Genomic DNA, 18,565 nt, shown 5'->3' with positions numbered 1-18,565 from the left:
TGGATGGGATTGGACGTATGTTGTAAAAGCTGGGCTCTCACATACATATATACACAGATGAACACACTCACACCCACGTACATACGTGTATATATTTGAAGGCACATAACACTCCTAATTTAGGAATTTGATTCGTTATTCAGCTTGGAGCTACTTCCTTATTCGGTGCTAGCTGGTATTAACTATTTACTTAGCCACTTGTTTTTGCTGATGAAGTTGTTTGGCTTTTGATTGGCAAAGTCGTACAAAATGCTTTATGGTATTTATTCCAAGACTTTATAATTTCAAATCCCGCCGAGTTTAACTTTGCGTATCATCCATCCGAGGTCCATAAAGTATCACACAATACTAGTGTCGATAGTGTCGACTGAATTCCATCTCCTCAAAATTGCTGCTCTCGAGCCTATATTAGAAACTTTTATTATCATATTTGTGTTTTATGTCAAACAGACGTTCTGGAAATTGTTCCGCGAAAGGATTGAACCTACATTTCTATCTAATGGGAAAAGTCTTTTTTAACGTTTTGCCGACAAAAAATCCACCCCCGTTTACGTCGGAGTGTAAAACTAAGGTTTTCTCTTTGTACATTTTGAATTTTTAGATTTTGTAAACTTTTGTTCACAAGAAATTTAAGATGGCTTCTTATTAAAGAGGAGCAAGAATGGTGTTTGCCACTGTGCTGTTAGCGCTAATATAAACACTTACACCCACAAAACTCAATCGAAAATACACGCATGTTTACGAACATAAATAAAAAAGAAACTACAAATTCAGTTTCGCAACATACTACATTTATTTTACCAACAAAATGTGATAATTATGTTCTGAAAGAAAATAACATGATTTTAAAAGCGAAAGAGCAAACACTCTATTTTATCAAACCTGAATCGGAGAACAGCTCGACGGTCAGGCGTCTTTGTTAATGAGCAAGCGTGTGTTAATGTCATAAAGTGTCTCCATTTTATGAATGACTGAAGTTTTTTTTATTATTTTTTTTCGAGGTTCAAAGGATCAGAAATACTCTGAAACTTGGATAGAAGCGAGCACATTAATCGAAGTATTTTATCAACATAGTGTACTATTTTCGCTAAAATCGCGGATAACACAGATAATCAGACTTTAATTTTAGTATCATAAAAATTAACGGTGAATTAGCAAAATCGTTAGATCGTAAACCGGACAAAATTCTTAGTAACATTGCGTCCGTCATTACGTTCTGAATTTAAATTCTCCCGAGGTTGGCCTTGCCTTTCACCTTTTCAGGATTGAAGAAATAAGTACCAGTTGAAAACTGGGGTCGATGTAATCGACTTCCTCACCCTTAAAATTTCTGGTCTTGTACCAAAATATGAAAAGAATTTCAGTATCATTAAAATGATACCGAACTTTGCATAGTAAAAATTTCGTACATTGCATTTCAAGTTTAATGCATTTATTCTTGTTTTAATCTTCGACTAATGTATATGGTTTGCGTTCGTAATGTTCGTCATTCCTGTTTTGTTTTTGTGTTTTTCACTAAAATGAATAGGTCTTGTGTTCATACAGCTCGTTCTCCGTTGCTTTCTTTACACGCAGCATTTGGCCATAGATCAATTCTCGGATCTATTTTAAAACGGGGGCCACATTTTTCATTAATGTTTTACGTAGTGTTTTTGGTACGGAAAGACTTTCAAACTTCGTATACTTATCTATTTTGTGTTATAGAACAGAAAAATATTTTTGTATTCGAATTTATTTCATGTAAAAAATTGTCTTATTTCGATAATTTCAACCAATCACTGACAAGTATTCAGTTGTTTATATTTACTCCTTTGGCTGATTAAGCGATGTAAAGCGTATTTAATCTCCGTACCTTCGTTTTATTTGCTTTTTTCATTTTAAATTTGCTTTAACCCTAACCCTAACCCTAACCCTAGGGTTAGGGTTAATTGTTTCAGAATCGTTTGTTTATGTAGTCGGCACTTAATGTATATCGGCTGAATGGACGTCAATGATTGGTTGAAATTACAGAAATACAACTTTAACATGGAATAACTTATGGATTTCTTTTTTTTTTTTAAGAAGACTAAGAGAAAAAGATGTTTTATATGGCACATTCTACCAGTGTTCCAAGTTTCAAAGTGTTTCGTTAATGAAAAATGTGGCCCCCGTTTTAAAAAAGATCCCAATTCTCTGATAACCTATGAGTATCTTGGTTCTATGTAATGGTGACTCTCGGTTGCACCTTTTCCATACATGTTGTCTTTATCCACGAGGATGACATTGTATATAGTATAAAGCAGGTGCTCGAACATTTCATGCTATTTTGTCATAAACCATTATATTTTGCTATATTGTCATTTTCTAATATACCATTTGTGGTATCGCGTGGTCATCAACTTTTCCGCTCACACACATTCGCTTGCTTCTTCCTGCTATTAGTTTCTAGACTTTCATCCACACATGTGTGTGTGTATGTATGTATATGTGTACATATTCGCATGTACACATACACACATATATACATACATACATTTATACATACATACATACATATATATATAACAAAGTGAAGCTGTAAGGTACCGCACGAGTGGAAATATATATGAAAGGTTTGAAAATGCAATTTTAAAGATGTTTATTGACTTCACCGGTTTCACCTTTTTAGAAAAAGTTTGTCAAGTAAAAAGTAAAATGTAAAGCTTTGTATAAGCTTTGTTGTGTTAAGTACTGGTTATCATAAAAGTATTAAAATACAGTTATACATTCTTTGATAATAATAAGAGAATGTTAAAAACGGTTTACAAGAAAGTATATAAGAAATTATTCAGAACTGGACTACAAAAAGTATTATGACTTCAATAAAAATCATATTTGTTTGGTAGTATATATATATATATATATATATATATATATATATATATATATATATACACACAAGGAGATATATTTAAGAATTTACAAAAAATTGGAGAGGAACTGACCTGTCTTTCTGTCTTTCTAAAAAAGTGAAACTGGTCGAGTCAATAAACACCTTTAAAATTGCATTTTCAAACCTTCTTTCATATATATATATATATATATATATATATATATATATATATATATATATATATATATATATATATATATATATATATATATATATATATATATATACACGTATACGTGTATATATGTATATATAGAGAGAGTGGGGGGGAGAAAGAAAGAAACAAAGAAAGGGCTTTTTTCTCGTTTTACAGTCTGATCTTTCAGTCACCTTAATTTTCGGAGAATGTGAAACTGAAACAGCGAAAGTAATCTGCGTATGTAAAATTTAATGAAAAAAAGAGTATAAAAAGGTTATCACGCTCTGATGTAAACGAGGAAGTATCAATGTTTCGAGTAAAGTCCTTTTACGGTTGCGCGTGCGTTATTAGCAAATAATGGTTAGAAACAGTCACTATAGAAGGCATCAGTCATAAGTCATTATGTAGACTTTATGCCAATACCTCGTCCTAGGGTGTTTTTTTTACAAATTTCTCCTCTGTCGTAAATGTTCGACTCAAGCCTTGGCCTGAGAATAACTTCTCTCACGGCTAATATGACTTTTTTGTCTCCTTTTTCTTCTAAGTATTTAAAAACACATACGTGAAGCAATGTATAATTGCTAACTATTTTCATGGTTTACAACATTGAGCTAAAATCTCCTGAAATAATAATAATTCATTGAGAGTCACTAAGTGTTTATTTACCAATTGATAGATGTATCTATTCGGAAAATTCAAGCAACTAACTTAACACTGATCACATTTACATGCGATAAATAAATATTTATTGACTTGTACTTTTTCATCTCCTCATATAAGAGTGGAGGTTTAAATATTGATCAATTAACCTTGATTCTCAAATCCTCTATTGTTTATTTATATACCATTTATTTATCGGCCTTCTGTGAACTCTGCTTTAGTGCAATGACACCATTAAGACTAAATGTTTTTCTTTAAAGAATATCCAACGTAGAAGTAACCTAAATAGTTCTTTCATCGTTTTGTTTTTGTTTTTTATATGTACATATATTTACTGTTTGGCTTCTTTTTTTGTCTATGGAATGCTCAGAATGATACAGGAAATGCATTTGTTTTCTTTTAGCGTGTGAACATGAAATAAAGAATGAAAACCATTAATCCTCGTTTACTGACCTTCAGATTTAGTTATTTAGATCTATAAGCCTTTCGTAAAGTAAAATGATTCATTATTGAAAATATTTCAAATCTACAAAAAACATTTCCGTGTTTTCTTAAGCAGATAGAAACTACCTTCATTAACACTTTTGGGTTTAATTTTTATATATGACTCTTTATAACACAATGCAGACCTTAAACTTTCAACCCAAATAAATATCTCACATGCTTGGTGTGTGACAACAGTGGAAGTTTTCACACAAAATGTTTTAAGTGTTGGAAGAGTTATAAAACAGAAAGAAAGCAAACCATTTCGTTAAAAAGAGAAGCGAGATAAACACACAAGCATAACATTCTGTGAATATGTATGTCAGAGAGAGAAAAAGGAGAAAGAGAGTGTGAGTTCGAGTGTGTGTATGAGTGTGTGTGTGTGTGTGTGTGTGTGTGTGTGTGTGTGTGTGTGTGTGTGCGCACTACATAGAACGAACGAATGAATGTCTCATTCAATAAATCAATCCGCACACACATATGCACACGTAGACACGTAAATATATTCCTATGTGTAAATTTACAAGAAAGGAGAATGAAATTGACTGCATGATATTCATGCTTTTTCTATGATCAATAATGGCGTAAATAAATTGAATTGGTTTTAAACAGTTCCAGAATTTTTTATCCTTGTGTGAATATGAATGTTTATTACTTTCACCTTGGAGTAAGACAATGTTTAAAATATAAACTATATTATTAAACCATGTATATAAACATCAATCAATAATACTGTCCTCTACATTAAAGAAACACCTTACATCTGGTAGAAGCACCCTTTCGTAGTCCACAGAGCAAATTATGTATGTGAATGAATAGAGTACCCACAGGTTCCACCTTTAGGGTCTACATTCTACATGGCATCTATAGAAAACAGTGATATCAAGGCATGAACATAGATCTACAACGAACATTTTGATGACATATTTATCGTTAAGGACGTAATATAAAATGACGAAAGATTAAAGGAAGACTAAAAACAACTATCCAAAACACGAGTATCGAGGATAGCCTAAAGAAAGACTTTCCTTAGCCAGGAGTGGCTGTGTGGTAAGTAGCTTGCTTACCAACCACATGATTCTGGGTTTAGCGTGACACCCTGGGCAGGTGTTTTCTACTAGAGCCTCGGGCCGACCAAAGCCTTGTGAGTGGATTTGGCAGACGGAGACTGAAGGAGGCCCTTGTATATATGTGTGTGTGCGTTTGTCCCTACCATCACTTGACAACCGATGCTGGTGTTTTTACGTCCCCGTAGTTTAGCGATTCGGCAAAAAACACCGATAGAATGAGTACTAGGCTTACAAGCAATAAGTCCTGGGGTCAATTTGTTCGACTAAAGGCGGTGCTCCGGCATGGCTACAGTCAAATGACTGAAACAAATAAGAGAATAAAAGAATAGTACATGAAATATAAACGTGGACCATAACCGATATACCATTAAAGACATAACTACCTATACTTATATGAAGACAACGAATGTCCACATAGATATAAAATGTCGATGGCCATATCTTTACTTCATTCAAATTTACATTCTAGTCCAAAAACAAAATGCTATATAAAGGAATTTACGCAATGATTCAAAAATTGTCGACAACGGTTATACTAAAAAGTGAGTAAACCAGGTTATAGAACAACACAGAACTAGTTCAATGTAATGAATATATCAACGATAACATCTATTTAAATTTAATGTAGTGTGCATGAAAAACCTAATTAGAAATAATTATGCGCTTGGGGAAAAGACAACAATATCTCAGTTACTAATATTAGATAAATCATTTCAGTTACAAATATGTTAACTCAAGACATATTTCAATTTTAGTAATTTTTTTTTTTTTTTTTTTTTTTTTTTGTGAAGCACATTCTCTACCCAACTTTCTAAAGTAGAGACTTCCATTTTTACACTTTGTTCCCCTCGACGAACATTTGATGACAATGACAGAGCAAACCCTTCGATATTTAGTGTAGATATATGAAACAATTTGATCATAGTAAAGTTGATGTTAATAGTCCAAAAAATTATAACTACATTAATAAACAATATTTCTATACAGAATTGTTCACATAGGTAGGCGATTGTTTAGTAATGGAAGTGATACTAATTCCACAAGACAATGCTAGACTTACACAAATGTAGCGTACATTACTTACAAACTCTTTGTGAATGATGAAAGAAAACAGCCAATGCTCTGTAATTTAAACTTACAATGCACTAGTCTTGCTAGTCCTAAGAAGCAGCAGTTTAAAATAGTAACACACACCAACACCAATCACTCCATCCAGACGTGAAGATCTAAACACGATAATGGCTTTAGGAACAGTAAAAAAACTGATAAACAAGAAAGAATCTTAGTAAAATAAAGGTAGAACAGCCGTGCTTTTCATTACAAATATTTAAAAGAAAAGCTTTTCCTCAAATATGTATATATATGTGTATTTGTGTATGTCTCTCTGTATGTATGTATGCATGCATGCGTGCGTGCATGTATGTATGTATGTATGTATGTATGTACATACGGATATTTATGTAATACAAATCGGTATAAATTTCTAGAGAAAAAATACCTCAAAAGTTAAAAGTATCAACAAAACTACCCAGTGAAACCGAACCTCGAATCTCCTGCTGGCAGTGCAAGCGTGCATTACAGTGAAGTTACAATCCCAACGCAGAATAAGTACACACATGTTTATCTGCTTGCAAAGCAATAGCATTTTAACGTAAGCCTCATACGGTTTGTTTAGTAAATTGGCATAAATAGAAAGTTATCTCCAGATTCATGGAGTCTGTACGTCGTCGCTGAACCTGATAGAAATTGCTGTAAAATTTCTCTCAAATCATACTCTACCGTTAAAAAACGCAGGGATACCATCTTATATGCTATGTCAGCTGGTATCGGTTCAGCTGAGTGGCGCATTCTCTGAATGACAGATATAAAAAACAAGACCGCTTCAAATATCTGAATCACAAGTCGTGGACCAAATCTAGTAATATGGAATGAACTGGCATTATACGACAGAGCCCTAAACTCAGAATAACTCCTAAATCAAAAACTTTACCAGATGTCCTACTATCTCCAATAGTAACAAAAATTGGAGTCTGTACACCCAAATCTAGAGTGAAATATCAGCATAGGTGATCTGATTGAGATACTTTATATTCTAGCTGGCTCATCTTTGATGACTGGAACGGAACAGCAAGACATGCTGTCTTTAAAGAACATGTCAATACTTTGTTTTTAAATTCTTTTCATGAATATGCTATGTATATTTTTCGAAGCACATAAACGACATGATCATCCTTTTTCTTAACTTATTTCGTTTCCGCACAAGGTAAGTTGTGTTAAGACATATGAAAGATAACAACGTTAACACCTTTAAGACAATGAGATTTATACTGAACTTCAGAATCAGGTGCACCCCTTGTGCATATAATTACTACCTCTGCAATTACAACGTGAATTTTATCTTAAACAATCAATACAACAGACACCTTCAGTAGAAAGTCAAAGCTAATTTCTAGATGCTGCCACGAGAACAAGTATTTCTTGTTTAATTTTAACAGAATTATTGAACGATATTAAACGTAATCACGTGCGCAAATGAATTTTTGTAGATCGTGATCATGAGAGCACCAGAAAGCGTAAGTTAACATCGTAACAAATCACGCCGATGAAATCGACGGCTAAGTCAATCATCCAACAACTCACGGCTGTGTGTGATTTCTCCATGAACCAGGGAATAAACCTATGTAAGTGAATGCTGGAACTATTACGAATATAATAAATATTTACTCTGTCTAAAGTGTGAGATTCTATCTAGAATTACTGAGTATGAAGTAATATTTGCAAACATATTACACAAACATATTTGCAAATAATATTTGCAAACATTTCACAAGTACACAAACATATGAGCATACATATGCTTCGTAAATTAATCTGGTATCTAAAAGATCATAATAAACAATTTAATTTGGAATGAAATATTCTCTTTATTTCTTTACCTTATGGCAAAGGTAAATCTTTTTGTTCCCTTTGTAATAGTGAAATGTTTTTATCCTATTCTCAAAGAATTCACTTTTAAACACGTTTATAGAACGCGTTTATCGTTGCAAACATTGGCAGAAACATACCTTTGGTTCCTATAAGTGATTTCTACCATTCTATAAAATTCGAGCTTTGTCTTCTTACATTCACAATTTACAATATATTTGTTTTCTTTTATTCTTTTACTTGTTTCAGTCATTTTCACTGCGGCCATGCTGGAGCACCACCTTTAGTCGAGCAAATCGACTCCGGGACTTATTCTTTGTGAGTACTTATTCTATCGGTCACTTTTGCCCGAATCGCTAAGTTACGGCGATGTAAACACACCAGCATCGGTTGTCAGGCGATGTGGACACGGACACACACACACACACACACACACACACACACATATAGATATATATATATATATATATATATATATATATATATATATATACGTCTAAATGTCTAATAACCTTTAAGGTTTTAGACATTTCTCTACCAAGAGCACTTATTCTAAATTCAGTATATTGTATTCTCATTGAATATATTTTATTAACTACATATATATACATACATACAAACATACATACATACACACATACACACACACACACATAGACACACACACACACACACACACACACATACACACATATATATATATATATATATATATATATATATATATATATATATATATATATATATATATATATATATATATATATGTATATATTGTAAATTCTGATATGGCTATTGTTCCTAAACACAAAGGGGGAAATTTCGAGTATCCCCTCGTGGTGAGTTGTAATGCAAAAATATCAATAAAATAAAAGAAGGAAAATGCACACACATTACATAGTTTTAATATATTTTTAATATACTTTATATTGTTTGTCGACCGATTCCGCTTTTGCTAGTCATGACATTGAAATTATTGTAATTTAGTATTTTCTTAAGATTTTAGTCCATGTTGTGTGTGGAGAAGTTTATGAATGAATGATTCAATAGTAGAAAAATCTAAGAAGAGGTAAATTGATGATCGTTATTATTGAGGACAGGTGATGTAATTTTTCATCTTTTGAGGAAGGAGTAAATATACACAAAAACTTGAAAATTAAAGCAGCGAGACGAAGTATGTACAGTGATGGGTATGTGATCATGAATTAAAATATATACTGAGATCAAACTTGGTTATGAGTTCATATTTAGACGTGTTCTGTATTTGTTCGATGAACAAATTTTCTTTATTTAAACTTTCTTGTATAGAAATTATTTCTTTGCACGGGTAGATGGATAAAATTGTAAAGTTTGGTTGGATATTACCTGCACATCTCTCTATGTGTTCACTGAAAGGAATCTGTCTGTATTGCGGGAACTGGATCTGTTCCTTGTGTAGTGTGTTTCTCCGTCTCAGCGTCTTACTTATCTGTCCTTTATAGTTATGTCCACAACCTGAGCAAGTTATAACATAAATTAGATTCTCGGAAGCTCAAGTGAAGTTGGATTTAATTGTGAACCTCTCTCCTTGTTTGAATAGGAATTCCGAACCTCCCAGTAGGTTGGGTCAGGATCCACAGTTTGGGCATCCACATTTTTTAACCGTTGGTTTCGTGGTTGTTGTGTAAAGCTTCGCATTTGTTAGAAGTCTTTTTAGCGATTTGTTTTGCTTTTTGCATTTGATGAATTTATGTGTTTTCAAAATGTTGTTCATTTTTGGATCTCTTGTGAGCATAGGTAGATTTTGTACAATAGTGTTGTATGCCTAATTGTTTATAGGATTGAGAATTGATATATATACACAAACATATATGTATATACATATGATATATTATATTATGAATTCATGTATGTTAATGTATACGTACCTAAACGCACAGACATATATGTAGACATATAGTTAGAAATGGATAATGCATGAGGTATGCTAGGTTAACTTGATCCAAATACAAAACGCTAAAGCGAAGTGGTTTTCAGTGACAACCGTTCATTCCAGTGGCATATCAGAATAATCATGAGTGATATATATATATATATATATATATATATATACAAAATTCACAATTATGCAAATGCAAATACAAACACACACACACACATATACATTTATATATATATATATATATATATATATATATATATATATATAGACATATACGTGGGTGTGTACAAATGAATGTATATGTACGTATAATCCTATTAACGCTAGATACTGTACACATACATATATGTAGAATCAAGTCCTGAACACACGGGAAAAATGTATGTATGTACATATATAAACATACATGTATATATATATATATATATATATATATATGTGTGTATATATATATATATATATATGCACACACACACATACATACATATATACATATAAGAATGCATGTATTATATATGCTATATACATATATATATCGCACGCATGCGCAAACACGCGCGCACACACACACACACACACACACATAGACGCACGCACACATACAACCCGAACATTCTTAATTAACACAGCTTGAAATATCCCGATTTTTTAATTAACAAGCTTTAGAAATTGACATAAGTACCGAAAATTATAAATCACAATACAGATTTAAATTGTCACAAAGTCGCGAAATACCTTCATTGAGAGGAAATGCTGAAGCTGACTTTCGAAAAGAAAAAAAAACGCTATAATGCATATCGTGTACAGAATTCCAGTTCACTTAAAGGCTGTAAATAGTATTTGGACGATCTAACAAGGAAATATAAGTGAGCATTTTTGGATATCGGTTATAAAATTTTATTTTTCTCCGACTGAAGAAGCAAACGCTAGTATTTTCAAAGTTTTATTGAGTTTTGACAATGACATTGGTCATACTGCTGTCATTAGGAATGTGTACAGTTGTGTGAAAGTCATAATTTTGATAAACGAACATGGTATTCCAATTATTATTTTAAAGTATAATGTTTGATAAGAACGGTAAAAAAAATACATTTCTATGTAACTATACACATACACTCACACATGCGCGCACACACACGCACACACATACACACATACATATATATATATATTATGTATAAACACACACACACACTCACATACACACATATATATATATAATTACAAAGATTACGGAGTCTGGTATATCTTCAATTTTTTCTTTTAATTTTAACCGTTAATTACACAACATAGTTGGTTAAAATGACCAACACGAGTTTCTGCTCAGTAAAGAATGTGGAGTTGCATATTTAACCTGCAAGAAAGTGAAGGAGAACTGTTGAAATTCGATATGATTATAAAATTTACCCAGAATCTGACCTCATGTTAGCCTTAGTTGCAAACAGATTTCTCTACACTAAATTAAGTATATATCTTAGTGTTTTCATACAACCTCATCGATGTATTAACCCATTACCTCCCATAATTCTATTAAGTGGAATTTTTTTATGAAACTTTGATTTCTAGCATAAAACAGCCTTAGAAACACGCTGGAATGATCAAAATGACATTTCAAAATAACATTTTAAGTAGAAATAAGCGATATATTGGGTGAAAAATTAGCAAACCTCATTTGAATATCAGAGAAATATACCTAGTAGATATAGCAAAAAGGTTAGATATGTGTAAATATTGACAGATAATTACGAAATTTGTAATTTTTTAAGTGATCTCATATGAGATCTATGGTAGGTAATGGGTTAAAAGAGATTAAATATAAATAAATTTAATTTAATTAAATTTATGGAAGGAATTCTGTCATATATACTTCAGAAGTCTATATGAAAGGTGCACTTGTTAATTTAGTTTCAGATTATATGGAAGTTACTGTGTCTTATAAGTGTTGCTATGGTTTATAAAAAAAGACATTTAAGCAAGTAAGAATATCTATGAGTATTCGAAAGTTAATCTAAATATTGTCCTGATATTTATCCCTTAAACTCAGTCACCTCCCTTTCGTGTAGTGGATACTAACCTATTCAACATATGCATGGAAGTATTTAAATGTTTTCTCATGCAGGTGCTGCTTGATATATATATATGTGTGTGTGTGTGTGTGTGTGTGTGTGTGTGTGTGTGTGTGTGTGTGTGTGTGTGTGTGTGACAAAATACTGCTACTCGGAATTTCACATTCCCATTCGTCAGACCGTTTGAGACAAGAGTTAATTACATTGTACGATTTTCATCAGTTTTCATTGGCAGATACACATTCGAATTTGGTTTCATCTCATTGGTCGTTTCAACTAACGTTTTCATTTTTTTAAGAAACGGTGATATAAAGTCAAATATCGTATTGTGTAAAGTCGAAGAAAACCTAAAATCAAAAATAAATTTTAGTTTAGAAAGAAAAAAAATATCAGGTCATCCTATAAGTTCTGTCCGAATTTTGAATAAAGAAAACAAGTGATCAAATCTTATATTTAATTGAAATTTAATCATCAATGTACTTTCCCTGATTATCTATGACTTCCTTCCATCTATTTACAAGTTTTTTAATCCCATCAATGTGAAAAGCAACAATGTGAAAAGCTATGTTGAATCCGTTCAACCAACACAACCCGAAGGCTCCAATTACCAATAAAAGAAACAAAATACTTGACTATAGTTAAATTTTAAAATGAAAATCTTGCCGTGAAAAGCGGTTACGCAAAAACCAGAGTAAACAACTGTATATATTTTTAATGTACGAACACATTGATTCATATTTTTTCCTTTCCCATTTCTTACCTTTTTCGTCATTTGATTTATCTGTCTAACTCCTTTACCTCATACTCTTCATCGCTCTACTCAAACACATATACTTATATGTTTGTGTGTGTGTGTGTGTGTGTGTGTGTGTGTGTGTGTGTGTGTGTGTGTGTGTGTGTGTGTGTGTGCGTGTGTGCTATGTATCAGGTCATCCCATAAGTTCTGTCCGAATTTTGAATAAAGAAAACAAATGATCAAATCTTATAATTAATTGAAATTTAATCATCAATGTACTTACCCTGATTATCTATGACTTCCTTCCATCTATTTACAAGCTTTTTAATCCCATCAATGTAAAACTCATTTGATTTCAAAGCGAAGAACTCAGAAATGTCAGTTTCGACCTCCTGTATATAGATATATACATATATATATAGATATATACCTATATATATAGATATATACATATATATATATAGATATATACAAAAATGCATAAAAATAATTTTTGATTCTATTAGACATTCTAAAATACAATTAAATTTTATTCAATTTTAAAAAAGGTAAAATCGGACAGAACTTATGGGATGAATTGATACATGCTCAGAGTAAATTAATCAATGTTAAAATGAGTCTGTTTATAATAAAATGAATTTGTTTATAATAAAATATTAATTTAGAGAAAATCTGAAAGCATAAATATATATATAGACACACTTTATTCACATATAAACGCATACATGCGTCCATTATACATACACAAACTAAAGGCATATACATATGTACGCTAACATGTACAAAAGCTGATACATACATACATACATACATACATACAAGGCAAGTAGTGATTATGTATTAAATGTTTATTAGGGACGTGCAAAAAGAAATGAAGTTTAAAATAGCATTCCAACAGTCAAGGAAGAACCTGTTAAGAGCTTGAGGCGTTTATACGCTGGAACATTGTCTAGTAGTCATGAGATGCAGGTTATGAACCAAGCTAAGGATGGACCAACAGCAATTGATGGCTCATAGCGTCAAGAGAAATATAAGACACGGTGTTCACAGTTCGGTTTATACCCGCGCCTTTTGTGGACACTTTTAGTATATGGAGTGGTATTGTCACGAGTTCAAATCATTGAGAAAAAGTGCATTGTGTTCATTAGAAAGTGATTAGGCCTACCTCAGATATTGAACAGCTCAGCTCTCTATCGTAAAAGAGGCTCGTTGCAGTACCACTGGTGTCTATAGTCGAAATTTTTTAAATTGGGTAGGAACGGTGATGATGCTGAGAGAGCCGAAGGATATAGAAATCAGGTGTAATCCTCCAAATGTAAAAACAGTCAGGAAGTGGAAAGAAGTCAGACACTGATAACATCCTGTCTTCATTTACACATCAAGATATGGTGGGTGCAACTCAAATTTGTAGGAAGGGACTTGGATTCGCAGATGGATTCAGACCTTTTCCAGCATGATGCAGAGCGAAGGCAGATCTGTTGTTAGCGTCAAAGCAAGGAAAACAGAGAGAAGAGAGATTCATTTGATTCAATACTCTCAGCAAGGACAGATGACGAAATGGGAGGAACACGTTGTTGAGAGAAAAATAAGTTGAAGTGAAATATGGAAGTGGACTACACCATGTCTAAGTTTACTGATTCGTTAATCCTACGATGTCTTACCATTGCCTACAAATCTCGTAAAATGGAACATATCAGAGAATGTGAAATGTAGATGCGGAAAAGTCGGAACCCTGAAATATTCTTTCCAACTGTTCATTGACATTGAATAGATATACATGGTGACACAATCTGATCCTTAGGATCATCTTCAATGCTATAAAGAATCGAATTGCTCTCATCAACAGTGGCAAAAAAAGAAAAAAACACTGAAGAAACCAACCAGAGATTTCATTATCTTCGTGTGTTCAGGACAGCAGATCTGTTTGAAGACGAAACTTCCTGTGAGGGATGAAAAGTGGAACAGCTATTGGGAAATTGCTTCAGATTTAGCAGAGAGCCAAGGATTCTTTCCCATTCCAGTTACGAAGAAACCGGACATCGTCGTATGCTGTGAAAGAAAGCGGTAAATCTAGTCGAGTTAACGATTCCTCATTAAGATAACATGGACGCCGCTCGGACTCAAAAAATTGGCCGTTATGAAATCTGGAAAGCGGAGAAATCCGGAAAGCGGAGCATTTTCAAATCGAAGTTGGATGTAGACACAGTGAGAGGCAACTGTCGAGAGACACAGTGTGAGACGTAAAGTTAATACCACCATGAGTGATATCCAGACTACAGTAGAGAAGGCAAACCACTGGATTTGGTTAAGTAGAAGCGTTGAGTAATGGCTAGAAGAATATTGAGTGAAACTTAAGAACCAGTTGATCTAGCAAGCGAGGCCTCATTTCAGTAGTGGGGACGCAATGATGCCGTCGAAAAGAAAGCCGCAAAGTGGCGCGCATTCTCTCCTGATGACCCCCATAAATTTGCTAGCATCCGGTATGCGAAGCTTTCAACTGGTTGCACTTGCATCTGCAGATGAGTATATAGGGATAAATTATCCAGACGGGTACCGTGAGAGCTCACAGATTTAGTCCAGGTTCCGGATAGCCGCACCTGCATAAGAAAACATTTAAATACTTCCATGCTGGTGTTAGATAGGATAGTATCCGCTGCACAGAAGAGTGGTGCTTGAATTTAAGGAGCATGTGAAAGGACAATATCTGCTTTAACTTTCGTCTAGTGATAAATATTCTCACCAACTTAAAATATATTTTCTAGAAATCAAACCAACATATACAGGTGCGTTACTGTGGTTATGAGTTGTTCTGACTCTTATTTCTAGCAACACTGGTGCTGAATAGCACTCTCAGTTGTTTTAGTGACGTATAAATTTCTAAATCTCTATATATACTCTTTTATTCTTTTACTTGTTTCAGTCATTTGACTGCGGCCGTGCTAGTGCACCGCCTTTAGTCGAACAAATCGACCCCAGAGCTTATTCTTTGTAAGCCTGGTACTTATTATATCGGTCTTTTGCCGAACCACTGAGTATATATTATAAAAAGAGTTTCCATTTGATAACTTAAAATGGTATGTACTATATGTGGTGTTTGATTTTACCGCTAAAATCCAGTTTGAAATACAATTAAGAAAAGCTAGTGTTGAAGCTGCCAATCAAAGCTAGTAGTGGTTCGTCCTTGAGCGGGTAGATATATAGCAAAAAATGCTTGTTCATTTTTTTTTTTACAATATATATATATATATATATATATATATATATATATATATATATATATATATATATATATATATATATATATATATATATATATATATATATGTATATATATATATATGTATATATATATATATGTATATATATATATATATATATATATATATATATATATACATATATAGGAGCAGGCGTGGCTTTATGGTAAGAAGTTTGTTTCCCAACCATATGGTTCCGGGTTCAGTCCCACTGCGTGGCACCTTGGACAAGTGTCTTCTATCTACTATAGCCTCGGGCCGACCAAAGCTTTGTAAGTGTATTCAGATGGAAACTGAAAGAATCCCATCATGTGTGTGTACTTTTGTGTCCATATTTGTCCACCACCACCAACACCACTTGACAACTGGTGTTTGTTTGTTTACGTGCCTGTAACTTGCCGGTTCGTCAAAAACAGAGCCGATAGGATAAGTAAAAAATACAAAAAAACCTTCATGGCAGTTCCCCGCTATGACTGCAGTCTGGTGACTGAAAGAAGTAAAACGTAACAGATGTATGTGTGTGTGTGCGTGTGTGCGTGTGTGTCTGTATGCGTATATATATATATATGTATATATATATATATATATATATATATATATATATATATATATATATATATATATATATACGTATATATAAGTGTGTGTGTGTGTGTGTGTGTGTGTGTGTGTGTGTGTATGTATGTATACAAATACATAAAAGGAGATAGATATTTACATACATATCTATATGTATGTTGTATATATGTACGCATAATTATCTTGTTGTCGTCATCAATGCTATTGTTGTTACTCTCATTGTTATAAAACTTTTTTGTTGTTATTGTTGTTTTGGTTTAGATTGTGTTTGTTTTATTATGTTCTTACTTATACTATTATCTAAACTACCAGTCAGGATTTCTCAGAGAAGTGTCTGCTGCCCTGCATAGATCTACCTTGTCATATTTAATTAGAATTGTTACAACAACAGCTTTGTTTTCTAGAATTTGCCCACCCAACAACCTCATCTTTCGTTGCGCCACATAAATTCTCTATCTTTGCCATACTTGTATCAAATATGTGTGCGTGTATACACATTTATATATACATATAATATATATATATATATATATATATATATATATATATATATATATATATATATATATATATATATATATATATATATATATATATGCGAATGTATGTTTTACAAACACTCACTCATATACAAACACTCACTCATATAAAGATATGTATGTATGAATGTGTGTGTGTATATACATATACACATATACTTGTGCATATACATATATGTATGCGTTGTTATCTTGTCGTTGCTGTCGCTTTGTTTTGTGCGGTTTTTTTTTTCTTTTATGAAGACAAGATGATGCCTGTTGCTTTTATACACATACATATTTTACATATATGCATATCCCCACCACAAATAAAATGACACAAATCTCAACCACATGCGCGCATAGATTTATGTATGTTTAAATACGTGGCCATGTATATGGTTTGCTGTATGAATACGTAAGCGAAATAATGAAATAGTTATACAATGTATTCATGTGGACGATAGAGGTCCTTGCTTCTGGCCAATATCCTCATATATATTATATCATATGTTATATATATATATATATATATATATATATATATATATATATATATATATATATATATATATATATTTGGGGTTTTTCTCTCTAAGTTTCTGTCCAAGGACTAAGGCCATGTTGGGGCATCACCGCTTTCTTTGCTACACTTTCACTGAACATCCTAATATGTGACATTTAGTGGATAAATAAGTTTGTCTTTGCTGCATCATCTGTGTTTCTTGCCTAGAGGTAGGTTCATCCGGAACTCTAGTTTAGTTTTGAAAACTCATACATCCACGTCATGCATGTCTCTCGGGCTTTGTGTGAAGATATTGAAGAGTTGTGGGCCTTTGAAGCCCAAGCTGTTGCAGTATCTGGTCCTGTATTTTGATGGCAATGTTGGGACCTTTGGTACCATGCAGCAACGCCCCGTCCTGCTGTTTGTGTAAGTGACAATACCAAAGTTTATAACAAGTTTTTCTAGGATTTTCCAGATTTATATTATTGCATATTTTCCCGCCTTCACTCCAGGGAGTAGAGTTGTAACTCTTTCAGTCTCTCCCGGTAACTGATAGGTCGCCCTGTATCGTTCTTCCTTCTTTAGCTTCGCTAGATTGCCTCGACTTCCGTCGTTAATTTTACACTGTTTGGTGACGACAGTTGGGAGCAGTAGTCCAGATGGCTGAGAGCGAAAGTCCTCCAGCGGACCATCAGACGTGTTGAGATGAAGTCGTTTGAATGCGAAGGGCATATTGGAAGGTATTAATGCTAAGCGGCGAATAAAAACATCTTCACCGTTTCCACAGATAAAAAT

At 33.0% G+C, this 18,565-nt stretch overlaps 1 long non-coding RNA gene across 1 annotated transcript; it reads right to left on the bottom strand.

Moving 5' to 3' along the window:
• Window positions 1–11,354: 11,354 nt before the first annotated feature.
• On the bottom strand, window positions 11,355–16,114 carry LOC149136030 (uncharacterized). The gene is made up of 4 exons (XR_016241320.1): window positions 14,793–16,114; window positions 13,195–13,303; window positions 12,379–12,522; window positions 11,355–11,463 (listed from the first exon to the last, which is right to left on the bottom strand). It is a non-coding gene; the product is annotated as an uncharacterized LOC149136030 (long non-coding RNA).
• Window positions 16,115–18,565: the final 2,451 nt, after the last annotated feature.

This window comes from Octopus bimaculoides, chromosome 4 (genome assembly GCF_046866305.1).
Source record: "Octopus bimaculoides isolate indiv1 chromosome 4, ASM4686630v1, whole genome shotgun sequence".
NCBI classification, from domain to species: Eukaryota; Metazoa; Mollusca; class Cephalopoda; order Octopoda; family Octopodidae; genus Octopus; species Octopus bimaculoides.
The sequence above is the reverse complement of the archived record's forward strand: the minus strand, read 5'-3'. Positions and strand labels throughout refer to the sequence as shown.